The sequence below is a fragment of the Solanum verrucosum genome, unplaced genomic scaffold (assembly GCF_900185275.1).
Source record: "Solanum verrucosum unplaced genomic scaffold, falcon-dt-bn FXZP01000112.1, whole genome shotgun sequence".
In the NCBI taxonomy this organism is placed as follows: Eukaryota; Viridiplantae; Streptophyta; class Magnoliopsida; order Solanales; family Solanaceae; genus Solanum; species Solanum verrucosum.
This window is the reverse complement of record NW_026020441.1, coordinates 3,694,438-3,703,290: the sequence shown is the minus strand read 5'-3', so window position 1 is coordinate 3,703,290 and position 8,853 is coordinate 3,694,438. Positions and strand designations below refer to the sequence as shown.

Here is an 8,853-nt window from a genome sequence, read left to right as displayed (position 1 = left end):
AGGGCCCAACCGGGTTCGAACCGGTGACCTCTTGATCTGCAGTCAAATGCTCTACCACTGAGCTATGGACCCAAGTTGATGTTATAATTTCCATTAGAATTTACTAGTCATTGTTAAACAATTCTTACTTCTACAATCAAATATTGAGAAATAACCAAAATCATAATGCACCTACAATGATTATGGATTTTGATGAAGTGATAAATATTACTTCATACTTAATCAGAGGAGAATAATAGGAGATGTGAATAAAAAATACTCCTCCTTTTTCTTACCTTAAAAAACCACGAAGAAATAAGGTACAAACGCGATCACACTAAATCGATCATTTCATATAATATGAGACTTTTTCTCGTTATACAAAGATAGATTTTAAAACACGGTACAATAAAGCTTAAGTTACAATCATAATAAATATAATATTTAAACTAATAACACAATGCATTAGTAGTCAACAATCCAAAAAGGAGTTAAAGATCATAGTATGTTATAAAACTAAGTTAAAAGAGTGATAATATCAGCAAGAAAGTAGACAAGAAATATATAAGATGAGAGCGGTGAGAGCTTTTCTTATTCTTCCAAGTATTCAAGTCTCTACAATATGAACCCTTATGCCTCTATTTATAGTGTTACATAGAGGCATATAAAAAGTTTTTCATAAACATGACATTAATCATGAATATAAAGAAGGAGGTTATGGAGGTGTAAGGTTACAAGAATGATGGTCATAAAGGTGGAGATTATCTTCATAATGAAGGGAAGTAATGGAGATAATTAGTGAGAGTAACTTCTTGGTGTATTGGACGTCCAGACCATAATATTTTATAACCACACCACAATACTTTATAATACTCCCCATTGGATGTCCATAGATAATGTGCCTAGTCAAAACCTAACTAGGAAAAATCCCGTGGAAAAAAATCCTAGTGAAGGAAAAAAAGTACACATATCTTTTAATACGAATTATTTATTGCCTCATTAAAAGCCTTGCCAGGAAAATTCAGTAGGACAAAATCTCAGTCAAGAAATAAAGAGTACAATGTGTATTATATTCCCCCCCGATTAAAACACCAAGATCCGATCTCTTTTTGGAAACTAATGTGAATATTACTTTTTAAAAAAACCACTTACAAGTCACGAGCACCATTTCTCATCACCCTTCAAAGGATAGAATGAGTATAGGACTCGTTAAAAAAAAAAAAAACAAAGTCAAGTTACATAATTTTTTCCAGAAACTTCTACATCTAATTGCTCTTTTGGAATTCTTATACATTTCTATCCTTTCTACTATTTCACGTGTAATTTCACTCACTATATATGCATGTTGTATGATGACTCCTTTAAATTGTTTCCAATTTCTTGCTTTCCAAATGTAATATACCATAGCTTCTCATAAAGCTGCCACCACTTCCTTCTTGAATCTTTTTCAGTGTTTCTTCTTAATCAGCTCCAAAATTCCATTCAGCTCTCTTGCAGGCAGGTTGATATTGGACCAACTTAGGAGTGCATCTCTCACCTTTGTAACATATTCACAAGTCTACAAACAAGTATTTATTTGTTTCCATCACTGTATCATTACATAAGCAACATTTATTGTCATCAACTTGTATATTCATGTTCAACAACCTTTCCTTTATGAGAAATCTCTTTTGTATTGCTAACCATATGATGAACCTTTACCTAGGCAATGATACAGAGTTCCATATTAGTTCAGCGATTCCCAGTTTAGCTTGGTGGCCCAACAAAGCAAGATGACCCCTGGTGATTGAGTATTCTCCACTAGCAGTAAGATTAATCTGTTCATGTGTGTACCAATGTTGCATTTAGTTCTTTAGTGAAGTTATTTTCCTCCAATATCAATTGTTGTCTACTGGTGCTCTATGATTCCAAACAGTGTCTGCTTTGATGTACACCCCATGCACCTATTTCACCCATAAAGACTCTTTACTCACAGCTATCTGCCATACTAGCTTGCCTACGGAAGCCACATTCCATTTCCCACACCCTTTAATATTTAGACCTCCTGCCTCTTTGGAAATTTTTTTTTCCCCGGGATACCAATGGTACTTTCTGTTGGGTTTTAAAAGGTGTAAATGAAAAATGAAGAGTTGAGACTTTTATGAAGAGTTGTGACTTTTATGAAAAATTGCTACTTTTATGAAACGTTGTGACTTTTCCGAAAGGTTGTGACTTTTCCGAAAGGTTGTGACCTTTCCGAAAGATTGTGACTTTTCCAAAGGTTTGTGACCTTTCCGGTAAGGCACAATAAGAAACTATTCACACTACCCTTTGTTTTCTATAAATTGAGGAATTTCCTCTCATTTTAGTTGAACTAATTTTTCTGGACTTCTTCTACTACTACTAAATCTAGTATTCTAAGTGTACTTTACTGCCATTGAGTGGTTCGTTGACACCTTGGTTTTAGGTACCAATACACTGGTGAGTAAGATCGTTCTATCCTGGGAGGATATATTCCATTAACCTCGGGTACTTGAGGGGAATAATTTCCTTAAGAGGACACTGTGCAATCAGTGGACTCAATTTTTTTCTTTGAGAAAAATATTTTTATATTGTTTCTAATCTGTTTCTGGTTCTATTTTCTCTACTAGTTTTAATTTTCTAGTTTTGAAAATACTCTTTAAGCTTTGTTGTTTCTTACCAAATTCTTCAAAGTTTTGTTCTAAGTATCTTAGGAATACAAGATGAACAACAATCTTAAGGAAATTAGTATACTGTTGGTATTTCTTGTATTCTACTGATTGAGAGAAACAGATCATGGAAGTAGAAGATTAATGCATTACTTCTCCATAATTCGGTGCTTTGTGTAGCAAGGTTGAAGTGAGAATGTACTAGAAGAATTGGTGGTATTTCGGTTAAAGATTACACCAGGTAACCTTTTTATTATTTATCTAAGGAGGAAAATAGTTTCTAAAAGTTAACAGTTTTGATATCTATCATGTATGTCTTTGGAAAAATATCTGCAAACCATATGGTTTTTTGAATGAATTTTCCTTGGCAAAAAGTGTTGCCTTTAAAATTCTTTAGTTTGTAGAATGAGAGATGCACATTTTTGTTTGATAAAATAGTATGTCAAAATGTTATAGTTGGAAGGCTATTTGAAAAGAAAAGCATATCTATGTGATAATCTACGAATATGTTCAATTATGTTTGGAGACTGAAAAAAACTTTTGTAGTTTTGTACTTCATGTGAAATTTGATTGTGTCTGATTTTTGTAGACTAAAAACTTTTGTAGTTTTCTACGCTGGATAAATTTGACTATGCAATTGGTTTGAAGAATATGAAAACTTCACATAATAAGTCAATAATGTACTTTTGATTTTCTATAAACTTCACTATTATATAGAAACAAATTGTACAATTTTTTTTTGTCTTTATTGTTAGAATATTAAATACTAAGTTGTATGTCTATTTGTGATAGAGGAAAATTACCAGTGACTTAGAGTTTGTGATTTTGTGCCTCTATAGAATGAATGAACTTTGACATTGTGTAAAAATTGTCAAATGGAATTGCATTACTATAATTCTTTTGTAGAATAATATTTTCAAAAGTGGTTTCATGTTGCCAATGACACTTTAATAGCATGAGAAAAAAAATATATGTAGAAAAACTATTTTCAAATACTTGAAAAATATTTTTGAGATAATATTTAAAATGTGGGGGGTTCTTTGCTTATGACAAAGATAAAATTAGACTTAGTGTCTAATTTAAATTTGGAGCACAAGATATGAAATTCGATGATACTTTTGTATTATGTTAGACCCACAAAATTATTGGAGTATATTTGATATTGTGTTCATTGAGTTTCTCATTTACTAGTATATAGTATGACTAGTATGAAACTACCAAATTATATGTATACTTGTTCAAAATGATTGAGTTCTTTAATGAAAAAAGTGTCACTTAAAATGATGTGATTTTTCATGAAAAGATATGTCTATTAAATATAACTATTTGTATAGACATGAATATTGGTGAATAGTCATTTGTCATGTTTTGTAAAAGAAGCATTTGGACTATATTGCCTTTATTGAACTCGATGAAACTTTGTTCATGGTAGTTATATAACAATCAAATTGAAAGTTATGGAAATGTCCTTCCGAAAAGGACATTTGACAAAGTGATGACTCTAAATAATGTTTGTATCACACAAAATTGTAAGAAAGAGGAACAAAATATTTGTGAGAAAAAGCTACCTCGCGGAGAGCTTTTCAAACTCAATATTTTTATTTGTTCTTACTTGCTTGAGTCAAACTGTTTGTGACATGAACACTTGGGGCATGTCAATTACAAAACCTTGTAAGGAAAACTGATCAACTTAGAAGTTTTGTCTAACTTTGAGTGCAATAAATAAAAATGTCAAGTTTGTGTGGAATCTAAGTATGCTGAGCATTCTTATAACTCTGTTGAAAGGAATTCTAATCACTTAGAGTTGATTTACACTGACATTTGTGATATGAAGTCAACACCATCTTGTGGTGGAAAAATGTATCTCATAACTTTCATTGACAATTGCATTAGAAACGACTATGTCTATTTGCTGAATGGTAATGATGAAACAATAGAAATGTCTAGACAATATAATATTGAAGTTGAAAATCAGTTGGGAAAAAGATAAGAGGTGATAAGGATGGAGAATATAAATCTCCTTTTGCAGAAATATGTTTGGAAAGTGGATTTATCCATCAAACTACTGCCCTATTCACCTCAATTTAGTGGAATTGTAGAATGGAAAAAAAAATTGAACTTTGGAGGAAATGATGGCTACATTACTTAGAAGTTCAGGTTTACCACAAAACTTGGATGGAGAAGCTATCCTACAGCAAAAGGGAACAACAAAAAGTTGTCTTTTCAGAAAGAAAGCAATAAAAAGTTTTGTTTGTTCATGACACAATCTATTCCATATGAGAAATGGAAAGGAAGAAAATCCAACTTGAAATATTTCAAAGTGTGGGGTGTCTAGCCAAAGTCCAAGTTCCTATTCCTAAAAGGATTAAAATAGGACCTATGACCGTGGACTGTAAAATTAGACTTGAGTAGTCTATTGAAGGGTCTAAAAGACCTTGGAAAGAAAAAAAGAGAATGTACTTAATAAAGAGATTCAGAGGCATAGTAAATGTCAAAGGACATCTACTTCCTTCGAATATGATTTTGTAACATTTCTTGGTCTTCTGTAGACTCATCCTTTTGGAAAGATGGTGTCAATAGTGAGATTGATTCGATCTTGAGCAACCATATTGGAATTTAATTGATTTTCTTCCAGAAAATAAACCTTTGAGTTCAAAGTGAATCTTTAGAAGGAAAATGAAAGTCGATGGAACTATTGACAAATACAAAGCAAGACTTTTTGTCAAAGGTTGTAGACAAAAATAAGGTTTTGATTTTATCGACACATACTCGCCAGTAACTAGAATTACATTCATTCGGATGTTAATTGCATTAGCTGCGGTATATGATCTTCAAATTCATCAAATGAATGTGAAAACTATTTTCATAAAAAGAGAATTGGAGGAAGAAATTTACATGGAACAACCCGAGGATTTTGTGGTTCCTGGTAAAGAAAAGAAAGTGTGCTAACTTGTTAAGTCACTTTATGGACTAAAACAAGCACCCAAACAATGACATAAGAAATTTGACCAAACTATGTTGGTAAATGGATTTAAGAATGATGGAAGTGATAAATGTGTTTACGTTAAAATCACAAGGTCATTGTTTGTTTATATATTAGTGATATGTGATCATCAGTACATACACTAATGACATAAATGCTACTAAACATATGCTAGAAAGCAACTTTGATTTGAAAGATCGTGGAGTTGTTGATGTGATCTTAGGTATAAGAATCCTTAGAACTCCAAGATGTTTAGCATTGTCATGGTCTCATTACATTGAAAATGTACTTGACTAGTTCAAATATTTGGATTTTAATATTGTCAAGACTCCAATAATGTGAGCTTTGCACTTCAAAAGAATGAAGGTAAAAGTGACTCACAATTGGATTATGCTAGAGTATTAGGAAGTATGATGTATATCAGAAAGTGTACGTGATCAGATATATCATGTGCTATTAATAAACTGAGTCGGTTCACGAATAATCCCAATCAAACTCATTGGATGACAATGAAAAGAGTTTTGGGGTATTTAAAACATACTCAAAACTATGTCTTGCATTATAACAATATCCAACAGTATTAAAAAGATATAGTGATGTAAATTGGATCACCGGGATCAAATGAAGTAAAATCCACGAGGAGATATGTATTTACTCTTGGTGGAGGAGCAATCTCTTGGAAATCTTCCAAAAAGACATGTATCGCTATCTCTACAATGATCTCTGAGCTAGGTGCTCTAGATAAGGCCGGTGAACAAGTTCAAAGACTCCGAAATTTCTTGATAGATATTCTTTTTGGCCCACACCTTTGGCATCATTATGCATACACTTTAATAGTCAAGATGCAATAGGTAGGGCATAAAGCATGATGAATAACGGAAAGTCTCGTCACATAAGACATAGACAAACTACTTTCTAGTAGAATTATCACAATTGACTATGTAAAGTCAAAGGATAATGTGTCGGATCCACTTACAAAAAGGCCTAACTAGAGAGAAAGTTGAAAGATCATCTAAGGAAATGGGTTTATGGCTTAGGACAAGTTATCATGGCGGTAACTCTATCTAGCAGACTGGAGATCCCAAGAGCTAGATTCAAGGAGACAAACAAAGTTGTGACTGACGGTTCAACATTGTCAACCAACTCAATTCATTCCCATGATGAAGACAATGCTCAGGAAGAAGGATACAACATTAAGGCTTGTTAATGAGTTAATAAAGCTTAAAGTTTTTAATGATTTGCTAAGTTTGGCAGATTTGACCAAATAGTGTATCTATGCGATAACACGTTTAGAAATCACCTATGTGAGTGTGAAGTGTCAGCCGTTTCAAAGAGGATGATTGTCAAAAACCCATCTCTCTATACACTCATGAAACCAGAAGGTGTTCATGACTGAAACGAACACAACCGTAAGAACCATAAACGGTAAAGGGTTAATTGTGTGACATATGGTTGTCTAGGTATACACCAAAGCTCGACTGTTCAAAGATATCGCATCTACCGATTGACCGAGTATATCCGACATATGTTCACTATGGAAAGTCCAAGGGGAAACCTACTTATCCAGATGCAATTAATTCATGCTTGGAAAGTACACATACTTGTCCGTTTCTTTGTCTTGGAGTCATTCCCCATTCATGCGGGGGATTGTTGGGTTTTAAAAGGTGTGAATGGAAAATAAAGAGTTGCGACTTTTATGAAGAGTTGTGACTTTTATGAAAAGTTGCGATTTTTATGAAAAGTTGTGACTTTTATGAAAAGTTGTGATTTTTATGAAAGGTTGTGACTTTTCCAAAGGTTTGTGACCTTTCCTGTAAGGCACAATAAGAACCTTTTCACACTACCCTTTATTTTCTATAAATTGAGGTATTTCCTTTCATTTTAGTTGAACTAATTTTTCTGGACTTCTTCTACTATTACTAAATCTAGTATTCTAAGTGTACTTTACTGACGTTGAGTGGTTTTCTGACACTGTGGTTTTAGGTACCGATACACCAGTGAGTAAGATCGTTCTATCCTGGGAAGATATATTCCATTAACCTCGGATACTTGAGGGGAATAATTTCCTTAAGGGGACACTGTGTAATCAGTGGGCTCGATTTTCTTTCTTTGAGAAATATATGTGTATATATATATATATATATTTTAAATCTGTTTCTGGTTCTATTTTCTCTGCTAGTTTTAATTTTCTAGTTTTGAAAATACTCTTTAAACTTTGTTGTTTCTTACCAAGTTCTTCAAAGTTTTGTTCGAAGTATCTTAGGAATACAAGATGAACAACACTTTCTTCTTTTCACCACTACCTCCCACAAATAGTCTCTACATTTCTTGTCCACTTTTCTTTACTACACTCTAATGAAGTATGAATACTGATCCCAAAAAACTGTGTATTGAAAACAACACAGCCAACACCACTTGAAGCCTCCATGCATACAAAAGTTATTTTGCATAGGTGTTTTTGATCCTTCTTAGCTTATCCACAAGTTAATGACATTCCATTTTACTCCGCCTCTTACATGTGAGTGAGAGTCCCAAGTGTAATGGGAAAGTATCCTGCTGTGAAGCCATTAATATTCAAAAGCTGCTTCTACACTCCTTTAGTCACTCTTGCTAGTAATAAGTTTGACTTCTCCATATTTTCTACATGCCCAGTAGTGGTACTGAAATGAGCCAAAGGTTCCATAAGTCTAGTAACAGACTTAGCTTCTCCTTTACAAAAGAACATAAGATTATCTGCAACTATAAGATGGTTCTGTAACACCTCAGAATATTTTTGAGCTAAGACTCGAACCATCCTTCGTTGTGAGTAGGTTTTTGCCGAGGAATTCAAGAATTTCTTAAGTGTTAAGGTCACTGGATGTATCACCGTAACATCCCGCCTTAGAAAGAACTATAATTAGAAAGAAACTATATTTGGAAAGAGTAAATTTGAAAATTTTGGCAAGTTATGCTAAGTATGAGTTTTGGGTCAACTTCAAACGACCCTAACTCTCAGTACATGATGATTTAGTTGGCTCATAAGATATCAAATGAAAAGTCTTGGAATCCTCTTTCCAACGCCACCAAGTTTGCTAATTTTCAGGCTCGTATGAGGGAGATATGCCTGTTTGAAGTCAGGCTGTCCAGTTAAGGAAAGTTACCTGAAAATATGAAGGGCATTTTGGTATTTTCCTTACCCAATCAACTTAAAATGAATTTTAGTAATATTTTGGGACAATATGA

At 33.2% G+C, this 8,853-nt stretch overlaps 1 non-coding gene across 1 annotated transcript; it reads right to left on the bottom strand.

Annotated features, from left to right (window-relative positions):
* On the bottom strand, positions 1–72 carry TRNAC-GCA (transfer RNA cysteine (anticodon GCA)). Its single transcript has one exon. It is a non-coding gene; the product is annotated as a tRNA-Cys (tRNA).
* Positions 73–8,853: the final 8,781 nt, after the last annotated feature.